Source organism: Pteropus alecto, unplaced genomic scaffold (genome assembly GCF_000325575.1).
Source record: "Pteropus alecto unplaced genomic scaffold, ASM32557v1 scaffold72, whole genome shotgun sequence".
NCBI classification, from domain to species: domain Eukaryota; kingdom Metazoa; phylum Chordata; class Mammalia; order Chiroptera; family Pteropodidae; genus Pteropus; species Pteropus alecto.
Window position 1 is genome coordinate 4989444 of NW_006436811.1, and position 23896 is coordinate 5013339.

Below are 23896 nucleotides of genomic sequence, written 5' to 3' on the forward strand. Positions count from 1 at the left end.
CAATGACTTGTCATGACATCTTCGTATTTTAACACAGTGAAAGGCAAAAATCATATTACACAGCAGTGCTCAGAAGAAAATTAAAATATGATACATGATATACCATATCATATGAATATATAATTTATATTTTACAAGTATAAAACAAAGCACTTAGAAAAAAACTATATCTATGCAAATCACTTGCTAACCTAATTAAGAAGTCAGAAATATACAAAATATGAAATGAGAATAACATAACCATCAAAAGAGAAAAACTTAAAACTTTTAGGATATTAGTTTTATATCTTTATGTAAATTGTTGTGAAAATCTGGATGCAATAGATAACTCTCTAGGAAACTGTAACTACCAAATATAACCCCAGTGAGAAAATTCTGAGGGTTTTCCATAGAAAACAAATGCATAATGTTATCAAAGAGCAACCCTCTCCAAAAAAAAATGATTTTACAGCTAAATACTGCCAAATTTAAAACCCAAATAATCTAAAGAATATGGAAAGCCATAGAGGAAGCAAGTATTACATTGTTGCTGATAGCGTATAAAGACTGCACAAAGAAACGTTCCTAGTATTCATTTATGCAAAAACTCTAAAAAAAATACTCACAAGCAGAAGACAATATCACATAAATAAAAACATATCATGATTGAGATCGATTCCAGTAATAAAAGGATGCTTCAAGATTAATTATAGTGACTATTACATATTTTTGTTTAAACTAAGACTTTTTTAAAAAATTAAATTTATTGGGGTGATGTTGGTTAATAAAATCAAATAGGTTTCGAGTGTACAATTTAACAAGATATCGTATGTATACTGCATTGTGTGTTCACTACCCAGAGTTAAATTACCTTCTGCACCAAATATTTGACCGGTTTTACTCCTACCTACCCTCCCTCCCTTCCCTCTGGTAACCACCAAGCTGCTGTCTGTGTCCATGAGTCACTGTTTGTCATGTTTGTTTGTTGCTTTCAGTTTTATATCCCACACATGAGTGAAATCATGTGGTTCTCAACTTTTTCTGACTTATTTTGCTTAGCATGATAATCTCAAGATCTACCCATGTCACAAATGGCGGTATTTCATCTTTTCTTATGGCTGAGTAATATCCTATTGTACATATGTACCACATCTTTATTCAATCATCAAAATCAAGACATTTTAAAAACGAAAGTTGCTCTTTCATTTATATATATATATTATATGTAAATATAAATATATATGCCAACACAAGAGGAAGAAACCAATTCTACTTTGAGAAAACTTGTGAGTAGTTTTCCTTCATGGGATTTATTATGTGTCAAAATTGTAATTTTATTTGTACAATTTTAATTTGTATTGGTACAATTTTTCTTTCACGACCACCTCCCAGGCTAGATTTTAAGCTTCATATAGCAAAAATTCTTTCTCATTTACTGTTATGACTTCTGCAATGAAACTAATAACTGGTATATTACAGTGTTAAATTAAATTTTTTGGATTAATGAAGTAATCCAACATTAACATATTGTTATCTCTCAAGTTATCAATCTGATTATAACATGTGATGTGCATTCCTTGATATATACACGTACACTCAAAACACACATATACTGTTTTATTATAAAATGTCTTAATAATGTATTTCATTATTGAGGAATAAAAGGACACTGCATCTGAGAATACAAAAAATAACATTCATGTTACTAATAACATGTTACTAATGATTAATAAAAAATTTAAAATAAAAGGAGTTAGACAAAGCAGGGTTATCTCATGTAATTCTTCCCTAGAGAAAATGGCTGTTTCTCTGATATTTAAAAATAAAAGAAAAAGATAGATTATGAAAAATGTATATTTTTTCAGGATTTTTAAATGCTTGAAAAAGAGTAATATATGGCCAAAAAAAAAGTTGGTATAAACTATATCATCTTAGTCTGGTGTTCTTTCTCATAAACTATCAAAAAGTCTTAGATCATTTTAAGAAAGGCTGCTAATTAAATAATTTCTAAATGCCATTATCCAAGCGAAGTAATCTTAAAACATGAATGAGAATCTTATTATTTTTTTAATCATGCATTTAGGTCTTCCACAAGTTTTTAAAAAATATTTACTGAATTCATCAGAAAAATTTCAAAGCCTTATTTATATACTATAATGATGTGAGAAGATACTATCTATACAGAGATAAATATACTACATTATCAAGACAATTTTATCCACATTATTTTAATTGGAAGAATTACCTCCTATAATAGCTGACATTTACCTTAATCTTATTTTCAGAAACAAATAAAACTGATGGTGCAAGGCCCGCCTATCTACATGGTGTGGTGAAAACGGCACTGGCTTTACAGTTAGAGGAACTTGGCCGTATCAAAAAACAGCTTTATGAGGAAAGAAACCCTTGTGCTTTCAGTACCTGGAATGTTTTTATGAAGCTCTGCAGGTTTATTGTGAAGTCAGTATATAATATTACCATGGGAAACAAGATTTCTTAGAGGATGATGTCAAAGTACCCAGCAGAAGAGATAAAATAATCCTATATGTTAATTTCCCTCCCTTCCTTTCTTTTCTCTTTGTGTTCTTCCTTCCTTTGAGTGTCAAAATTATATTTCCAGCTTCCTAATAAGAAAGTATTCCTTTTTGGTGCTTCAAAAGGATATATCTTCAAGCCAATGTTCACCTTTTCCAATTACAGTGTTAATATGATTTAGAAAAGGATGAAAATAGCATTATGACATAAACATAAGGCTCTCAGGTTTACCAGCCAATGATCAAAACAACAAAATCATATTTATATTAATTCTGTAGGGTTATAGAAATTTGCCTCCTCTGGAGTCTCCGGTTATTTCTAAGAGTCTCCCATGGTCGGCTTCAAGGATTTTCAGTGCAGATTTTCCAATTTTCTGCTTCAAGCACATCTTAAAACTACAATGCTACTACTGTCTTTTATTGTTTGTTATTGATCCTTGTGATGTAACTCATTCATTGACTGAGGAATAATTCTAATGAGAACATCATTGGATGATAAAGTGACTAATAATAACAACTACATTCTGTAGCTGAACTCAACTGTACCTTATATACTGTCATTATTTCATCTGCTATGCTCACATTTAAGGAAAGCATTTGTGGAATTCTCCAAGTCTATGACTGTCTAACTTCACATAATGATAAGTGACAGCATCAAAATTAAACAGATTTTTCTGATACTAACGTGCTTGGTAAAATGAACCAACCAACCAACAAAAAGCAAAAACAAAACAAAAATCCTGCAACTTCAGGATACTGTTAGGAATAGGAAAGACTGCTCTATACTCTAGGCCTCTAAGTGTTAGTAACTTGTTTTCATTATGATCCAGAGAGGAAAGCATGCTCACACAATCACTAATAATAATGATAATTTATTCCAGAATGGAGAAAAGCTGCAAAGTCAGTTATAGACCAAGACAAAGACATAAATACCCTGGAGAGGTGTTGCTAAGTATTTAAATGGTCAGTAAATATGTGGACTCAATATAAGAGAAAGTGAACTTAAATAGCAAGATGTGGAAATACATTCATGAGGCATACTCAAAAAGGTCAAGATGTGAAATATCAAGGTCTTTTGCATTGTTCATGCATATTTATGCTATCCTTGAAAAAATAAGCAAAGTCTTGTGTTTTGGTTTTGAAAGAGGTTTGGACTGGGAGTGGGTCAGAATGCTTTCTCATATATATATTTTTTTGATTTAGATATAGTCTTATATTTAAAATGTTAAAAAGACTTTTTTATCTTAAAATTATTCTGGCAGTGTTTTATTTTTGCCTAAGGGATTTTTGGAAAGCAATTAGAAAATGCCTTTTGTACATTTCTTCCACTTTTGTTGACTTCTACATGATTTTAAAATATAAATATCCAGAATTATATTTATCGCAGAATTTATTACCAAGAAGTCATTATACATCAGTCTCTTAGCACAAAAAATGAGCTAAAATAATGCTCAGACTTTATGCATAGTCACACACAATATTACTTTCAATATCAAGATTTTAAGTGCTTATCTTTAAAAGCCTGGCATCTAGCATCCTTTTAAATGATTGCTTTAAATTTCAGCTTCCTTGCATATGCCATGATCTTTGCAATAGTCATTTAAAAATATTCTTCGTTTCACTATTCCTGAAAAATATTAAAGAGAGAAAGAGATGAAAACTAACTGTAGAAATCAAGTAAAAATTTTCTAGATTTACTCATTTATTTTTGTTAATAAAGCTTAGTTAAACGTTAGAACTGCAAGAGGCTCTTTAGAAAGAAGACGGTCACTGAGACTGAAAGTGTAAACTGTAAGATAAAAGAGCAAGTTTTTGGCAAGTCAAACATAAACTCTTTGTCACTTTGTGGCACATTTAAACCTCCCTACTGGATTTTTCTTCCTTGATTTGAATTTTTTTTTCCAAATTCTTTTTTTAAAAATAAAGTTATATTACAATTAGTGATATGAGGATAACAAGTATTTGATATAAACTCTTTACAACTTGATCACTCCTATTTCAGGAAATAAACCCAAAGTCACATAACAGTAAACAAAAGTGAGTATACCTCTGCCCCACTTGAGCTTTTTTCCTCTCTTTGTTTTTCACATTTTCTATCCCTGAAATACAACTTTCCTTGATCCATGCACATATTTTTTTTCTCAGAATAAAGAACAAAAGTAAAATCTTCAGTTGTGTCTATTTAAGTTTCATTTTTCTATGAATTGTTTTCAAGTCATCTTACTCAGGCTCTAGCTGTGGGTTACGTGATATCACAGCAGACGGGGCAGGCTAATATATAAATTGAATCAATCGGAGCTCACTTTCTCTCAAAATTTCCTATATTTTTCACCACACTGCTCAAGGAGCTGACAGGTTCTATATTAATTATCTTAGGAAAGAAATGTGTTCAATCAAACAATAAATAAAAGAAAGAAAGGAATGAAGGGAGGGAACGAAGGAAGGGAGAGAGGATGAAGGGAGGAAAATGAGGAGGGTAAAAAGGAGAACAGGAAAAAAAAAAAGGCAGAAATGAGAAATGAACCTGGGAGATCTTTAAAGATTACGATAGACATTTAGTCTCAAGAGCGATGGAAAGGAGATGAGAACAAGATTAGTGGGTTTCATAAGATTTTCTTGTTGACTTCTCGGGCAAAATCCTGTAAAAACAAGCCACTCTCCACGCCTCCCCCCCAAAAATAAATCTTTGTATTGTTTATCTAAGTATAGCGTATAATAGATTTCAACACATCAAAGCAGCAGAGCGATCACTATAAAGATATGTCAGAGAAGTAAAAAGGAGAGAAAAGTAACTGGAATAAGCCAGGAGATACATGTGAAGGATCTCAAGAGTATATTTCTGTAAACTAAGCATTGGGCTAGATGTACATACTCACCTCTGGATCCCTCTAGCCACTACCTTAACAAAAAGGGGCTCAAAATAGATGTTAATTTGACTTTTCTAAAAATTAAAGGATTTTGTATATGTTCCATAGTTGAAAATCATGCCCACTTTATATATATATATATAAAACAAAGACTTTGCCATGCAAGACCAGCTGCAGGGCTCTAAGTGTCAGCTGCCTTGGCTTGCAGAATGCTCCCTTATAAATTAGCTACTCTTTCATTTAAAGATTGATCACATCTGGACAGTTAACATAGTTTTAATAATGAAAGTATTCTAGAATGGCACAAGAAAAAAAGAAATAACAACATTTTTTTTAATCATGAAAATTATAGTAGCACTGTAGGACTATGTATCAGTTTTTATAGTCAGTACATTGATTGACCTCAGAAGCCCTGACTGTCACATAAGCCCTTCAAATAACTAAATGCATGACTTGCTTTAGGGAATTCCTTGTTCTTTACTCTGCATGCTCTGATTTTGAGTAATTCTTAGAAATGTCCTTCTGGTGAAGTCACACAAATGTGCATTTTAGGTTTTGATAATTCTCTTTATAAGAAAGAATATCCTTGGGAATTATTTATTTTCGATTAAGGAGACAACCTGTCTTGGTGAAATGGGACTTATTTGTCCGTTTAAAGAAAGAAATACTTCTTAACTTTCAAACTCTTTAAACTTTCTGTTGCAATTCCTAAACTAAATGATAATTTGGATAAAGAGCATTATCACAGTTAAGTCATGGGAGAAAAAACATAAAAATGTGCTTTGTTATAAAAGTGAGATTTGTGTATTTGCTTGATGTCTTTCAGTTATTTAAAAATTTTTTAAAAATGTAAAAGCTACTTAATCCAATGTCAAATATAAGACCCTGAAGATTATTTTGTTTTATTGATGTATAATTTACAAATAAAATTGTAAGATATTTAAAGTGTATAACATCGTGATTTAATATATGTATATATTGTGAAAATAAAATCTTGTAGACTGATATCAGTTAATAGTATGCTATGTTTCTCTGATTCTATGTCACATATTTTTTTATATTTAAGATTACAAACTAAAATACATCTTACAGTCCATGGCATCTTCCAATGATTTTTGTCAAAGGCAGAAGACACGAACTAGCTATCAATTGTTGCACACTTTCTCATATGCGTTAGCATCGAGGCTTGCAGAATTAATGTTAGTGGCTTTGAGCAAAATCTTAAAGACAACAGCAGAGCACTGACCCCAGGGTGAAACATAGTATGGAGAGAAAGGGTTGAAAGTGGTGATTTAGAAATGTGTTTAGAAATATTCCTAAAGCAGGAATCAAAAGTTCTCCTGCTCTACGTAAGTGCAAATGAGGCAAGAACTTGGAATCGATGGCTACTAGTTTTTTATGGATTCCTTGAAGTGTTGCAACACCAATATTCTTGATGGTACAGTCTCAGGCAGGAGGGAAAAAAAGCAACTGACATCAATAACTGAGTAGCAAACTGTTTCAGAAGCGTTGATTCTAAATGTGAAAATATTTAGGAAATACCTTATCCAAGGTATTATGCTTATATTGTCTTATTTTTAAGTTTGCATTCAAGTGATGTAAAATGAAGTCTATATTTCAGTAATTATAGCACAGCTTATTTGATAAGCATAAAATTCTTAAAAATATAAAAGCATTGCATCTATTTATTTATTTTTCTTTTTTAGTCATATGTCAGTATTGGAGCTTCCTAGAATTAACTGTCTTAGATTTGATGAGATATAAAATATGTATCTCTAGATAAGACTATAAGACAGATCAATACAAGCATGCCTCTGTGTATAGTTATGCCAACTATTTACCTACATATAAATAGTCAATATATTTTTATAAAGTATGCTCAATAGTCTTTAAATTATTTGGTAATTTTAAACATGTATTTTTAAGATTCCCCTTGGTTTATTGTTATATACACTATAATCAAAAAAAAATTAAAGTAATACTATATAAGACATTTTAACCTTCATGTTTTTTTAAGTACACTTGCAGCTATTGAAACCTAAGCATATTTTATAACTTTATTCAGAGCCTATTTTGTCTACCTACATATTGATTCATTAAGAAAGACTGATGCAAAAATAAATCCATTTGAAAATGTATTGAGCACCTGCTATACTTGGCACTGTGGTAAGCATTAAGAATACACAGAGATATTTGTAATACATAGTTCCTGATATATTAGAAAAATTTGAAAATTGAAATGGTATACATCGCCCATATTTCAAGGCAATAGAATGTTATACCAACTAATTGTGAATAAGGTGTGGTTCAACAGCAGATACAAAACTATAAAATTTGCCTCGGGAAGAGAAGAGAGTTACTGAGAACTCAGAAGGGAATGTTACAATGAAGTTGGTCTTGAATGATGAGTTGGATTTTACTAGGTAGCAACACGGAAAATGTCATTTTTGTAAAGAACATGCATGAAGGCAAGCATGTGTGTTGAGGGAACAATTCATGCAACTGGCACAAGGGATAAAAATTAAGGATTTTGTGCCTGAGGCTGGAAAAGTACTCATTTTTAAGGGACAAGAAATAGGGTCATTAAACACTTTAATGTCCTTGGTGGAAAATTTTGTTAAACATGCATTTTTTAGATGATATAATTTTTTTGAATTTATTTATTTTCTTTCCTAATTAGAATTTTTTTTTATTTCTAGTTATCAAGCACTTTATCTTAAAATCATAAAAAGATCATTTAACATTCTTCAAATCATCAAATATTAAACAGTCTACAATACCTAATACAATGAGTATGTGGAGCACAGAAATCTGTAAGTACTGTTATTGGTTAGTCAAATATCTACTTTCTAAAATTTTTGAAGGCATATAGTAAAGTTAAAGGTACATGTGCTTTTAAAATTATTATTGTGGTAAGAACACTTTTTAAATGATCACACTTAACACAAACTCTGAGGATAAGTAAGAAGAGAGTCAATCCAGAGTCTGTAAGTTAAGTTAGAGATGTATTGCAGCAGTTCATTTAAGAGAATCTTGGGCCACAAATCAGAGAACTACAATGAATCTGGAGAAGGGGTGTGTTAGGTATTAGAACTGACAGAAATTTAGAAGAATGGAAACAAATGGTGATTAACTGCTTATGCAAGATGAAGACAAATCTCTCGCCATAAATTTCGAAAAACATAATTCTATATCTATATATTTCTATATCAAAATGTAAAAACAGATTTGGGCAACAAGATGTGATGAACATATAATTCTCACTAAAAAAAAAAGTACATTTACTTCATAGTTCTTTACAGAATTCAAAAGAGTTACTTTTTAATGTGAACCACATAGATGATTGTCAATAATCTATGTTTTCCATGTCTATAACACATCTTAAAGTGCTTTCAATTTATTTTACAAAATAAATTTACAACAATAAATGTCATTTTTATGGTGTCATTGTCTTTGCTGTGGAGGAGAGATTAGGCAATCGATAAACTAATTTTTAATTATAAATGCATTTGAACAAACATAAAATACTTTTGGTCAACAAAGGCAACAGCTAAATCTTTATAGAATTTTTCTTTTTCCAGGTACTAACATCAATATAATTTCAGGTTAGGCAGATGTTACTAGGCTATTTTTTAATGGATAAGGAACATAATTCCACTAGAGGCTAGATCAATGAGCAGTGGCTTCAGATCAGCCAGTAAATGGTAGATCTTAGAACTAGACTTCAGTTTTAAAAGCTACTAGAGAGCATTTGTTCCCCTAACTCACATATACAGTAATATTAACAGTATGTATCTTTCCTGTGAGCCAGAACTAACTTCCATAAAGGCTGTGAAAATATGTATGAAATGATACTGTTATTTATATGGGTTGTTCTTTTATGGTATCAGGAATGTATATATTTTATTTTCCATAAGAATAAAACATACATTCACATATAGCGGTTTCGTTACATTTCATGTTTAGAACATAATTTTACTTTAATGTGGTTTAATAAAACAGCAATTGCAAGATACCTTTCTGTGAACAAAAGCTAATTAAAGGTCTACATAATACGATACCCAATTTCCAGTGTGTTTATTTCTGAGTCTCTTGGGGCTTCGAATTTCATTTCCTAAAACATAATTTTTTCATCATATATGGATATTTTATTTGATGCAGCAAAGTGTATCTTTACTACAGCTACTGTTTTCCCATTGGTGATCTTATTCTAGTATCATGGTGCATTTGATTGTTTTTGTCCCTCTGAGTAAATAAGGGAAGCACTCCATCTCAAGAAAACTCATAAACCTGACTCCTTTTAAAGTGAGCTCATCCTATAAATCTCTTCTAGTCCATTGCAATTTCCTACATTGTTCTTTTAGATTGATAACTGTACGCCCTCAACATAAGTGAAAAAAAATTGCAAAGTGTACTTCTAAAAGAGTGTTTTTGAGAGATTTAGTTCCAAAATCTATATTCATCTCATATTGTTCAATAAAATAAATGCCAAGAAAAGTGTCATTTCTATCATTACACACACACCTGGAGAGTTCTTAATAGAGTCAAAGTGACTAAAGGAAGTGCTTTGTCCTGTATGGTTTTGATAGAGGAAAAATGCTTTAAACTGTTTTCTATCATCCTTATATTTAGGTTATGTAACAGTTAAATAGATTTTAAAGGATATGAGTTATAGCAATTGCTATGAAGGAGAGCTTTCCATGAACTAAATCTATATTTGAGGCTAGCTGTGACTCTTATGGGTTCGTGATCCCAGGAAAATGACCTCAGCTCAACTCTTGCAAACATTTCCAACATTAGTGTGCTGATGAGATCACGCATTTTGCCTCTGGGCTTATGAATCTGGATTTTCAATTATAATGACAATATGAAAGAAATTATTGGATCAGGAGGACCCTGACATCTCTAGTCATTGCCTAAGAAAGGCTCAATTGATTGTATGAAAGCAAGGATAGTCCCTTCTGGGGATTCTAAGGCATTGAGTAGAGTGTAAAATATACTCTCTGTTTTAAAAGACATGTGCAACCTCCCGAAGACATAGGAGAGATTCTCAAAGATGTCCAGTAGGAGTCTGTGACATCTATCTGAAACTAGTATAGGAATTATTCCCAGAACAAATAACTTACTCTCAGGTAAGACTGTAACTTGATTTCTTCCCTTTAAAACTGAAATATGAATCTTCAGAGACTTGTATTAGATTTCTTTCACAGCAACTTAAGAGGTGGAAATTTTAGTCTTATTTACAAGGTTAACCTGAGAATATCATTCAAACCTTTCCTAAATGTATTAATGTATGATTGAATGCATGAATGGAGTGTGTGTGTGTGTGTGTGTGTGTGTGTGTAATATAATTAACTTAGATCTTTGAATCCTCACTTTTTTGGAGCCTTCTATATTACTCCCTACATAGTCTGATAAAATTATGTTTATAAATCTATATTGATTAAATAATGTCTCCTAAATACAGGTATATAGATAGATAGATAGATATTTTTCCTTCCTCAGAAAAATTCAGTTCTCTCTATATTTTTAAAGTTTATTATTCCCCTTCAAAAGTTATTTAGTTATATAACTAAAAAGTATATAATATACTTTATAATTATTTTTACCTTTGTGCATCGAAAATTAAAGTTAAAGGCCCTAATCTATAATTTGCTAACATGATGAGATATGTTCCTCTGGACAAGCTGCTGTGTAGCTCAGTTACCATGCCAACTAACACATACATTTTTGACATAATATGAAAGAGTGGATGTGATTTGGCAATCCAAATGTGATAATTAGAGAAACACTAGGGGCTCAATTTTATACTCATCAATTTAAAAATTAAATATGTAATATATAGATCTTATGGTTATAAGGTATAAGGTTATAAGTATATAAGGTATAATTATAAGATATAAGGTTATAATCTTGGTTATAAGGTATGACTTCTTTGGGAAGTTTTAAAGTTATATTCTTAATGAATTTTTAGGAAAGGAAAATCAGGAAGATCATGGTTCATTGCCCTCAAATGTATACTTTATAATTTACTGCTACTTTTTGTTTCCTCATTCTACTAGTTATCTATTTGAAAGACTAGAATATGGAAACAAAATTCTAACAAAATATCAGTTGTCTGTAAATATTTTATAATATTTCCACCAGAACTAGACCTGTCTTGCTTCTCAGGTGAGCGCCCTGAATGTCATAAGGCAAGTGGACAAACCCTTCATCCTTTGTTTTTCCTGTGAATAAAAGGAGCATGTCATTATCTCTTTATGCTTGAGCATATGGCCTTGGTACTTAACCCAGTGTAACCCTGACTTCATATTAATAAAGTAAACTGAGGACTGGAGAGTAAGCCAGGAAAAATCTATATGCAAAATTTTCCGGATATCACTAGCAAGTCTTTCTGTATTCTAGTGGGTGGCATGGGAAACTTGCATTGTTTCCTTTGATCGACTCATCCACTAAATAACCAGATGATTAAGCTTGCAGATCTAGCTGAGTAGGTCTCGTCCCTCCCCCCCCGCCCCGCCCCCATGGGTTAAGTGAATGTGCTCATAACTATTTCCATAACTCAAAGGAGAAAAAGTAGTCTCAAATTTCTTAGCCCTATATAAATCAATAGGACATCTGTAGGTGACAAACATGGTAGAGAATGCTGATGGCACAGAGAGATGATGACCAGCTATAATCGGTGTGTTTGTACATCAATAGCAATGTGATAACTACCACAGCAAGCTGAATTGCAAAGTACAATTCATTTTGGGATTGATTTTTCATTGTCTATAATGAGTTTGTTTGGGGAAAGCAATTTCTCTTCTGTTAATAGTAAACTTAATGTTATGTATCACTAGCTTCAAAAAGTGTACTTCAGAGGCATAGCTGTAATAAACACAAAGTAACAATAAAGTTCTGTACAAAGGCAGGACAAGTGATAAGTGTAACAAGGTCAGTTTTTCCACTTCTTTGCTACTGTCTGACTGGATTATGCACCTTTGAAATGTCAAATATCTACGCTTCAAATCTGCTTTTTCAATAACATCTATATTTCGTTTAAACTATACCTTGGTCAACTGAAAACATGCTGCATCTTATTTCCTTCTGTTTTGTATTTTGAAGGGCTCATATTCAAATATGGATATGTGACCAATAGCATGTTTGTTTCATAATTTTATTCCTATTTAAATTTCTTACCTAAGAGAAATAGAAGTATATATTTTTAATTTAGGCTTTGAAAAAAATTCTTCACATACCTCTTAATATTCGTTTAAGACTATATATTAGAACTTAACTCTAATATTCTTTGATAGATGCATATTTTCATATTAAATATCACTGAAGTATTATTACCGAATAATTTTACTTTTTTTCTGGTCTCAGAACTGCTTTCTGAAATGTCTTATTACTTACATATTTTCTCTGGCAACATGGTTTTTAACCACCCATGGAGAGCCATTAGTCGTTGAGTATTTAGTACTATCTGGCTACCTGGTGATGGAATCAAGGTATTTGGTTACTTAGAAAAAAGTTAATTAAATAATTAGGACAATTTTTATAAATGGTGCATTGGTAGGCTCTCCCCAAGAAGCCTGTAATTTCTCTATCCAAGTGTTCATATACTTAAGACATAAAGTACTGTCTTTAGAAACAGGGCTTAAAGTCTTAAAAGTAATAAGCCCATGTGTCTTAAACTGACACATGAATCTCCCCAGGAGAGAAGGGTATGTTGGTGTATATATATATATAGAGAGAGAGAGAGAAGAATACCTTGGTAAAATTTTTCTGGAATGACAATTTTACTAAAAGTCAAGCAATTTTAAAAAACTATCATAACAACATTGTTATAGATAGAGTTGAATGTAAAATGCACATTAATTTTTAATCAACTCAATAGAGAATTCTCATAGTGATGGTGGGAACCTTTGTCTTGTGTCCCCACTCCCAATCCCCTTTGCACTCATCTGCCTGCATGCCATTACAATTGCTCCACAAGTACAAATCATTAAGATCAGTAAAATCCTAAACCCCTGAAGTGGGTTTAAAATGGTTAACGAAGTTAAAACAATTTTCCTAGTTGCAAATGACAACCCCCCTTTTATTTCCTTCATCTTGTTTCTGCAAATCCTGTGGGATTTTACAATATTTGTAAGATCTTATACTGTTTCATTCTCACATGTTATCAATGCAGGTATTTACGAGCATTCATTAACACTCACATCCTTTATAAAGCTGGTCCAAGGCAGTTGTGATGTGTTGGACACAGGCAGACCTTGAGATTGTTGATAGAGTGAACTAAGAAATCAAGGCAGGAGATAGAATCACGTATGCTGAAGCAAAAAAAGAATAAGAATGAAGAGTGAGATGAAAAGAGAATGCTTGGGTAGGAAAAGCTTTGTGAAACTCAGGATGAAAATAAATAACATGTCTTCTGTGTTTAGTGTTGGTTACTTGCCTTCAGTTAAACGAAAGCTAATTGTGCGACTATGGCTATGTATTTTAGAGTAAGGGTGCCTTTAAACTCCAAGTCAAGGAAGTCCAAAACATAAATTAGTAACAGTACAAAATAATCATCATCATATCATCATCATTTTCATCGATAACTTTTTTTTGTTTTTAAATATATGTCAATTGACAAACTACACATTGTGGATATCTACTTTGGGTTGTTACTAAAAAATAAAGACTAAAAAGCATTAGGAAAACTTCAGTTAAAGCATATCTTCTTTCCACCAAATCTCTTCTCAGACATTTTTAAATGACCCCCTCAACCAAATTTATCACTAATTTCACAAGAATATATTAATAATAATTATTTAAAGGTTTATATGCATTGACAGTTAATCAAATAATATTTCATTTATTCTTAGAAATAAAATTTTATAGATGCTTCAAATGAGTAGTTAAAAACATCCTTTATCTGCTTCACATTTATTGATGGGGGAATCTTAACTATGTCTTAAATATGTCTTCCTTTTTTTATAATTATTGTACTTTTTATTTGGTTTTTCATAGTCATTGTAATTAATCTGAGGTCATCCAGTCTGTAGTATTGTTTTTATGATGGTTGCATTAGTAATTATTACAATATTTAATTATTATAGTATTTTACTATCCTTTACTATTGATGAATGAGAATAATCATCGCTACTTTTTTCTATAATTAATGCACAATTGATCAAACACATAAACCAACAAATCAAATGTTCTTAACACTAACGTGATATTTTCAAACATTTTTCAATCAACTTCTCTTCAGTATTTCAAATTAAAAACTTGAGGCCAACATGTTTTTCCATTAAACATTCAAAAAACTTAAGAAACACAACAAGCACGCCAAAGAACAGGGAAATAATTAAAATACTATCTCTAAAACTAGCACATTTTAAATATGGATTTAATGATGTCCTTTATTTCAAGTTAGCTAGGTACTTACCCAAAAAGAGTAAGAAAAGTTTCCACCTCAACTCTCAAATTTCAATATTGCCAGAGATTTGTAAACAGGATATGGTTCTAAGTGTGGCTTAATTAGAAATGGAATTAATCAATGACTTGACCATAATCAGAAGTTTTTGGAGTGGCTCTACCAGGGTCACACTTTGCCAATTATTCTAATAGGACAAATATACCTGAAATTTCGCATCTAGGTCACCCCCACTCTCGCAGTTTAATTTCTAGTGTACTAGGTGCTCATTGGGCATCCTTAAGCTTGGTTCTCAGTCACTTTTACTTTGATTTTGATCACAGCTTTTTAAGGCAAGTCCTTATAACAGCCTCTTTCTTACTACATTTGTAGGAACCACTACACAAATTTTATGACTTTTATTGAGTGGATTAAATTCAAAATCATGTAATTTTGATTGCAAGTCACGTAACTTTTAATAGTTTTCCTATCACTGCATTTTTTTTTTTACTTAACTGATTCAAAAATTGTCTATAAACATTTTACTGATAGTTTCTAAAGGCCACTATCTTTTGAAAAAAATATATAATAGGGTTTTTCTATAATGTTACACCTTATGTTTTTCCAATTTTATTATTTTAGTTAGCTCCTATTCACTGTGATAGATATCTTCCTTCACCTCACAATGAAAATTTTCTTAGATACAAACTCTATAAATCAAAAATCACAGGATTTTTAGCATTGGATATATATTGTTCCATAAATATCATTTTATGGATGAGAAAATGGATTGAGAAATTTAATGATATGCTTCATATCACACAGCTAATTAAAAATTGAACTAGGACAAAAGGACAATTTTCTTACCTTTTATTAGAAGAGGTTCCCGTCCAAGATGGTGACATAGGGGACTCCTGAACTTACCTCCTCCCACAGACACATCGAATGAACAGCTACACAGTGAGCAATTCCCTCTGAAAGAAATTAGAAACTAGCTGAGTGATTCCTACATAACAGGCTAATGAGAAAATACTCACATCAAAACAGATAGGAAAGGTTGAGATGCTGATCATAATCCCTACCTCCAAAATAGCGCTGTACAGTCAGGATAGAACTCACAACTCTCATCTGCTGCCTGAGAAGTAAAGGGTCTGGACCTGACATCTGGCTTCCCAACTATTAAGACTTTCATGTGAGAGACAGGCCCCCAAAACATCTAGCTCCGAAAGCTAACATGCCTTGTATCCATGAGATCCACAAGGCTATGATGAAGGAAGGAGCAGTTCTTAATGGGGCTTTTTCAGAGTCACCTGCTATTCCCCCAGGGCACAATACAAAGGCAGAAGATTGAAACGCCAGTTACTCCGTGAATGAGGCCTATTTGCGCCTAAGAGTTTAGCAAAGTTGCAATACTTATGACCAATACACAGTAGTATTCATGCACTTAAAATAGTATTTTTAAAAAAGGTATGTGTTAGTATTTCATTGTGGTGTTAATTTGCATTTCCTTAATTACTAACGATGTTGAGATTTTCTTTTTTATATATATATTTGTTTCCTTTAGTATAACTTCTCTGGTGAATTCAGATTCTTGGGATATTTTTAGTTGAAATGTTTATTTTCTCAATATGGAGTTTACAGACACAAAACTGTCCATGACTAATCTCAAACTGGAAACCAGTCAGATATTTGTTAAAGATGAAGAAATAAATGAACCATGATACACTCAAACAATAAAATATTACTCGGTGATAAAAACAGACAAACTATCGATTCAGGTAACAACATGGGTGAATCTTAAGTGCATCATGTAAGTGAAAGCAGCCAAATCCAAATACTACCAGCTGTACGACTCCATTCATATAACAATCTTCAAAAGGCAAACCTACAGGAACAGCAAACATGCCATTTGTTACCAGATAAAGTAAACTGAGAGAGGGGATAATAAGAGAACAGTATAAAGGGTTTGGGGGACAATAGAACAGTTCCGTATGGTATTACAGTGATGGAGAGATGACTCTACACCTTCATCATAATTATTAGAACTTTATACTTCAAACAGTAAATTTTTTTGCATGCAAATTAAAAAAAAGAATCAGGAGGTCTGGGGAACCCAAGATGAAATGCAGAAAGCGACCGCATATTTGATTGTCACAGAGTGAAAAAACAACAGAGAATGAAAATTAAATGCAAGTTGTTGCCTTGAATTGCATAAAATTAGTAGAAAAACTGGAAAAATTCAAGTAAAGTCTGCAGTTTAGTTAATGGTAGTTTTCTGTTGTTAATTCTTAGTTTTGATATTTGCAATATGAAATATGTTAAGGTTAGAGGAAGTTGGGTGAAACGCATAGCGAAACACTTGGTACTATCACTATATCTCTTATGTAAATAAAAATATTTCAAAGTAAAAATTAAAAAAATGCTTTATCAACTTTTCTGATATGATTTGATTCTATAAAATCTTTCTAAAACAAAATTACATAAATTTTCAATAAACATTTGTTTCGATATAGCTATACAGCAATATTCAGAATCTACACTTCCACAAATACATTCATTTGGAAATGCCCACAAAATACTGGAAAAAAGATTTTCTCCACTTATGCCTGCCATTAATTGTGGTAAAAATAATGATAAAGGTAATCTTATATTTAAATTGATTTCTATGATATTTCAGACAAATTCTTAAGCATATCTTTCAGAGAGCATAATGCATGCCACTTACTCTTATAAAAGCCCTAACTACATAATTTAATTTTTCAATCATCACATTCTCTCCTCCTCATGTGTATAGTCTTGACATGAATTTTCTTTGTGAGAGGAAATTAGTTAGTTCAAATGACTTGTGCTAATTTGCAAAGCCAGCCTTAATTATGTGCACTATATCATAGGTTGAATATTTCATCTTCAAAGATGAAGTTCCTCTTACAACTTACTAGACAAGTGAGAGTATTTCTGTATGAAAGCCAGCAAGTGTCATGATAAAAGAGAAGTTGTGTGTAAGAACTATTTATCTCTTTATCAAGCTGCAGTCACAGATTTATTGCCCTGGTCCTAACATGATTGACAATTATAGCAGCATATTAAGTATTTTCCTTAAATTCATGTGTGATGCTGTGGCAAATGCTTTCTCTATATACCAAAACAAATTACTTACCATCACTTTTTAATGTTTGGATTTTAAAATCCTGTTTTTTTCAGCACTGGTTCAAGATAGTTCAAAAAGAGAAATAAGAAGAAAAAAGAAAACAGATCACAATCTAAACTACTTAAAATTAGGGATTTTTATTAATAACACTACTCATAACTTACATTAAGTTTAATCAAACCAAACATTAAGATGCTAGGCAATGTGCTAACCTACATACATTACCTCAGTTTATTCCTCATAAAAACCATTTCAGGCAGGTTCTATAATTATTTCCAATTTACAAATAAGAAATTCTAAGCATAAAATATTAAATAATTGGGCAAAGAGTATACAGATGAAAGATGTTGCCTTGTATACTAAAAATCTGTCAACTACTAGAAGTAATAAACTGGTGAATAACTAAGAAAGTGTGGTGATATGCATAGAAAACAGCATCATTATATGATTATATTACTATAATTAAAATATGTGCTCATCAATTATGTTGTTCTTTTAGATATCACCAGATTTAGATATTTAGTTTCCACCTTTGGGAAATAAATTCTTTGGGATTGAGAAGCAATAAAAATATTTGAGTAAGATGTGATAGAATTAAAGTTTTGTTTTGTGAAAAATAAGTTGATGGTATTTTACAGGAGAATTAAAAGACAGAAAAAGTAGAAAAAGAGTGACCAATAAGTAGACTAATAAAAGATTTCCCCATGAATGAATTGACAAAGTCTTTAATTAAAGAGGTAACAGGCAGAATGAAAAGGCTGAATGGATGCAGAAGACATAGATGATAAAGGATGCACATAATTTGAACTGGAATATGTGGGGAGAAGGTGATGAAATTATGATGCTCAGAATGACATTGAAATTCCAAGCCTAGAAGAAGAAGAATAATTATCTCTAACAAATACAAAGCCCATTTGAGAGATCCAGGGGTATATGATGAAACATTTGATGATTGGCTGAGATGCTATATATCATAAAGAAAGCATGTAATAATGTAGGCCTTGGATAGTAATTTTGTAGCTTTCACATGGATGTGGAACTATACTAGAAAAATTATTCTGACGCTTGTTAAATAGATAAGATAGACTTTGAAACTACAACAAGAAAGGAGAGAGATTAAACTTGCCTCTGAATACAGCAAAGACACCTAAGGATTTACAGCCCATTAGTGCAGTAGACAGAAAATTATTTTTAAGAGGAACTTGATTAAAGATAGGGTGATTCTTGCTAAACTAGCTTAACAGGATGAGAAACAATCAGATATAAAGAATAGGGGATACTTCTTAAACACACTTAGCGGTATCTTTGCCCAAACTACTCTCAGCAGGCCAAGGGGTAGGGTCTAGTTGAGGAGATAGTACAAAGGAGCCAAAGTTTGGTCAAAAAAAGAGCCATCAATATTTAAAGACTTTGGAATGAATGTGTCTGCTAAAGAAGGTTATGAGCAGACAAAAATAAAGAATTTAAGAAGTTGAAATAAAGGAATGTATATATAAAGAATGTAATGTTTACTATGCACATTAGTAAAAACAAAGTGAATATACATGTTTAGCACTTTTGGGAGTAAAATGATGGGCTGATGTAGAATCATAAATACTTAAGGAGAAATGAAGTAATGGTCAGTGGTACAAATTAATGAATACAGATTAAAACATCTCAATAAAATCATGAAAAATAGGAAAGCCCAATTCGATCTGAGGTCTTAAAATTTCAAGAGAAATTATTCAGCTTTAATAGATGAAAGCAGATGCTCAGTTGAGAAACTGATTTGTGTACATCTCAATGCCAGGTATGATAGGGAATAAAATTTTTAATCCTGTTATTATTATAATTAAAGCCCCTTGAAAACTTCTATATTATATTTCCTCTTTCCTTCTCCTATTCCTCTCCTATCCTCAACTGTAAAGATATTTTCTATTTTTTATGCTGTTTTCTCTGTTGGAGTCATTGCAGTTTCCTACCCTCACCCATATTCTCCCAATGGGCTTTGACACATTCAAAGAGATACAAGTCAAATATCAGCTTTTCTGTAACAGCTATCTTCTTCTCTTATATAATATTGACCTTTAATACCTCTACAATTGCATAGGATGTTGTTCACATTCCAAATTTAATATTATTTATTGACTTTCCTAAATCTCCTACTATTGTGAATTCTTCAAGGACTCCAGAACATGTTTCATTTGTCAATCCACCAAAAACAGAGAAGACAGAGTTTGAATTGAATCAGGTACTCACTGAGTATTTGTTGAATAAATAATACTGAAGAGCAAAATATGAAACAAAGGGTGATGAGCATCCCCCTTAGCAGTGGTCACTCTAGAAAGAATAGATATTGACCATCTGTACTTCCCATAGGAGCATAAAGCCTTTTTAAATCATAAAGTTGCTGGGTAAATAGTAAGGCTGAATAACTAAAGAAATGGGAATTTAGAACAAATAACCATTAAACAGTGACTTCTAATTACCGACAGATCAATAAATTTCATTGACAGATGCTAACATTCACATCATACACAAAGCCATATCTCTTCTCACACAGATCGGTAGTGTTTAGCATAATTTATTCAAAAGTGACAGCTCAAATAATAAGATATTTGAAGAAAGTTTATATCTTATGGATATATGTATACATAAACTGCTTTATGATACAAAGTCTTTGAGGCGTTTGAAATTTAAATTTTAGATTTATAATACTATTATTTTTATGGTTCAGTATTTATTAACAAGTTTCAATTTGTTATGGAAGAAGAAATTCAACCAGAAATGACTGAGGTTTATTCAGGCCCAATTTGCTACATCATCACATTACCTGGAAATTTTACCATCTGAAGACATTAAAAATCTTATTAGAGATGATTGAAAGTAAATTACCTGATATGGATTAAATATATTTAGTTTCATTAGATTGTATATAGGTGCACAAACTATAAATAACATGTTTGTAGTCATAACGTTATTATCTTTCATTCTCTTCTCATTATTTCTACTTCTTAATTGAGAATGACTTTTTCCTCCTTCTAAATACTCACTTCTCACTGACTACTGCCACACTATTGAATCCCATGACATCGTTGCCCAATACCGCCCATCAACAGAATGTATGTTTCCTAAATACAGAGGTTTTGCATGTTTTTGTACACTTCTATATCCCAGCTTGTAGAATATTGCCCTGCCAATGCTAGCCTCTCGATAAATATTCTACTAATAAATATTTATTAAATAATGTTTTTCTTACATTTGTTTATGGTTGATCAGTTTAGATTGACCATTTATATGAATCAGTGTTGATAAAATAATTATATAGAATTTTTATTCTTCTCAAATTATTCAGTAAGAGGTACTTAAAATAATAAGTCATGAACCTATTGCTGAATTTTCTTTTTACCAGTGTACATGCTAATTAAAATTAAGGAACTTTCTTAGATGATGGACAATTGAGAACAAATTCTACCAAACTATTGCAGAATGCCTTCCCGGGGTCTTCTTCCCGGGAGAGAATTTAAGTATGATCTGGCTTTAGCTGGAAGGCAAAAACTCCTAAATGAAAGAATGCCTTAACAATCATCCTCTGCACCTCAGAAGTCTTTTTATAAAAGTATTTTCTCCTGCCTGACTATCGAATTTATTTCCACATCTTTCTGCTGCTACAGAATGGTTAAGAACTATGAATCCCTGGCTTGTTGGGGTTTTGATACTGAACTGGGTCATACTTTTTACTTTTCTTAGCATAATCTCCCACCTCTTCAGAACACTCTTAATACAGTGTTCTCAACATGTCTAAGTGTAAATGCTTCTCAGTCTTGGCCTCATTTGTCAGGACAATTCACTGAGTGGATAATTGCTGGGTATTTTTTTTTTTTTTATTCCCTATGCTGGATAATCTCGGGCAAGTCAATGGTATTTTTTCCTGTCATTCTCCTCCTAAAATGGAATTTGTCACTTTGAATCCTAAATCTAAATTCTCTTGCTTTTAGGATGGCAGTCAACAGCTTTGGTTTTGCAACAATGGAAACAAACATTGCTCCACACCAATGAGATGACAATCGACTCTTTCTCTGGTGTTGGTGGGAAAGGGTAGCTCAGCCAGCTGAGAGGAAAAGGGCTCCTGCATCCTGAGAAGGCATAAACAAGCAAACACTCCAAGAAAAAGTATGCTTCCATGAGAACAGGCTACAACGCTGAAATGTAAGGTGCAGTGTTTGCAGGAGTAATGGAGATGTGACTCTATTTGCATGTAGCTCTTGCAACTTTTGTTTGTGAGGGGAGGGTACCTGGGGGTGAGGGATTCCTACATGATGTGCTGAAATAAAATAAGACCCTCGATACTGTGACTAGAAACCTTGAATAAATTTCCACATACTCTCCTTGGCAGGAAGTAAATGGTCCACTTTCCTCGAATCACATTCAAACACTGGAATATTGACAAATATAAATCGACACTGTAGAGCTCTTCTCAAACATTAGAGACTGTTTATGAAACCGGTGTAACCTCAATAAAAGAAAAATTGTCACTCTTATCTTATCTGTTTCCCAAATGTCTGCAATTAAATTATCTGCTACTCTGCCTGACAATTACAAGCTTAGAATTGTATTTAATTTAGAAAATGGGGCATTCTTGGTGAATGCTTTGAGCACTTTTATGTCTTTCACCCTCATTTTTTGGGAGAAGCCTCAACATGAAAATTGTCTCGTTTCACTCTTAGTTATGCTATCCATTTTTTTTATGCATTTGAAATAATCTGTGTTTTATATGTTCACATACTCATAAACTTACTTATAGACACTCACGCTTCGCCAACCCTTATTCTCATCTGGTTACTAATGAAACATTAGCACAACTCAATTATTAACAGATAGGCGTGCTAATACTTAAGACTAAAATCTGTTCCAGGCATCGTAATGATATTTTATTGTAATCTCATGTTAATTTGATTCTGAACTGTAGTTTAACTACTATTAAAATTGGATTATAGCAGATAGTAATTTGAGAGCGTTACTTACTTCTTTAAATCTCTCAGCCTCGCTGAGTCATATCTCTTGCCCTCTAGGGTCCAGTAGACAATTCATTGAGACAACTTTGAGAAAGCTCTTTTTTTTTGTTTGAAGAGAGAAAGTAAAGAATCAATAGAGAGAAATTTGACATGCTGGAAAGGGCAGGAAGGATGTACACATATAGAATTTCATTAAGTATCAGGGAAAGAAACTATATCTAACAGTTTTGAAACACAAAAAGTATTTGTGTTTTTGAAACACAAAAAAAGTAGATATTCAAAAAGGTATCCTCATTTTTTTTTTTTGCAGTTTAATGAAGCCGAGAAGCCTGTTACAAAAAAAGATAAAAAAAAGTATTTCAAAATACTTGTTGTATGAGGAGAAATGATATGTGAAGTAGATCAAAGATAACTATATGGATCCACTGAATCAAAACTCTGTGTGTATTTGTATGGGTGTGTATCTCTCTATGTGTGTCTCTGTGTGTATGTGTGTATCTGTGTGTGTGTGTGCGTGTGTGTGTGTGTGTGTGTGTGTGTGTGTGTGTGTCCATTCTCTTAGGAAAGGGCCAAGATTACAGAGCCAGGACACTTACCTTTCGTTTTTTTCTAGGATAAATGAGGTTTGAGCCTCCCACAAACAAGTTGGACACATTTACAGAAATACTGACTTAAGGGGAATAAGTACCTCCAGAACCATGCAAAGCTGTTGCTACTCCAAGGCTGCACCATCAGGGGTACAGGTTGGTGTTATAGCTTGGTGATTTATTCCGGTTCGTTTCCCTGGAGCTACACCATATGCCATTCATGGCCAAGCTGCAGACACTGGATACAGCACTCAGATTTATATTAGACCACTACAGCTTTGAGATAGATAGATAGATAGATAGATAGATAGATAGATAGATAGATAGATAGATAGATAGATAAATAGACAGACAGACAGATAGATAGATAGATAGATAGATAGATAGATAGATAGATAG